We start from the raw sequence: 535 nt of genomic DNA, 5'->3' as shown, positions 1-535 counted from the left end.
CTTTTCCGGGGAAAACTTTGTTGCTTGCATGGTACCCCTGATGCAAACATAAAGAAAGACACTCAGCGGAGACGCCTCCCTCCCTATATAAGTGAAAATCATGTAAAAAATATCATAAAAAGTTTCCATTTGCCTTACATCATATTTCACAAGCTGGGGTTTAATCTTGTGAATTAAGCTGTTCACAGTGGAGGTTTCCCATGGATTTACAAGACCCGTCTCCAAGTCAGTGGCCTGGTCATCATCATCATCATCATCATCAATTCTCAACTAAAAGCTAACAAAGTGCAGCAGAGAGACCGAATGTTACTAGCTAATGTTAAACAATACTAAGAAACAAAACCTTTACAAGGGAAGGTGCTTTGGTCCTCTTAGAGATTCTTTGTAAGAACAATGAGTGAGCCTCTTTTAACCTGTGAAATGGTTCAGCTTTCCTACAAATTCTCCAAATGATAGCATAGCAGAAATGAGCAAACAAATCAGCACAAGACACGAAACTATAAAAAAACAAGAGGAAGAGGCCACAAGAAGAAGG

At 39.3% G+C, this 535-nt stretch overlaps 1 long non-coding RNA gene across 1 annotated transcript; it reads right to left on the bottom strand.

Moving 5' to 3' along the window:
- Nucleotides 1–448, bottom strand: LOC104774823. The gene is made up of 3 exons (XR_765528.2): nt 344–448; nt 139–234; nt 1–37 (listed from the first exon to the last, which is right to left on the bottom strand). It is a non-coding gene; the product is annotated as an uncharacterized LOC104774823 (long non-coding RNA).
- Nucleotides 449–535: the final 87 nt, after the last annotated feature.

The sequence above is a fragment of the Camelina sativa genome, unplaced genomic scaffold (genome assembly GCF_000633955.1).
Source record: "Camelina sativa cultivar DH55 unplaced genomic scaffold, Cs unpScaffold05900, whole genome shotgun sequence".
Classification (NCBI taxonomy): Eukaryota; Viridiplantae; Streptophyta; class Magnoliopsida; order Brassicales; family Brassicaceae; genus Camelina; species Camelina sativa.
The sequence above is the reverse complement of the archived record's forward strand: the minus strand, read 5'-3'. Positions and strand labels throughout refer to the sequence as shown.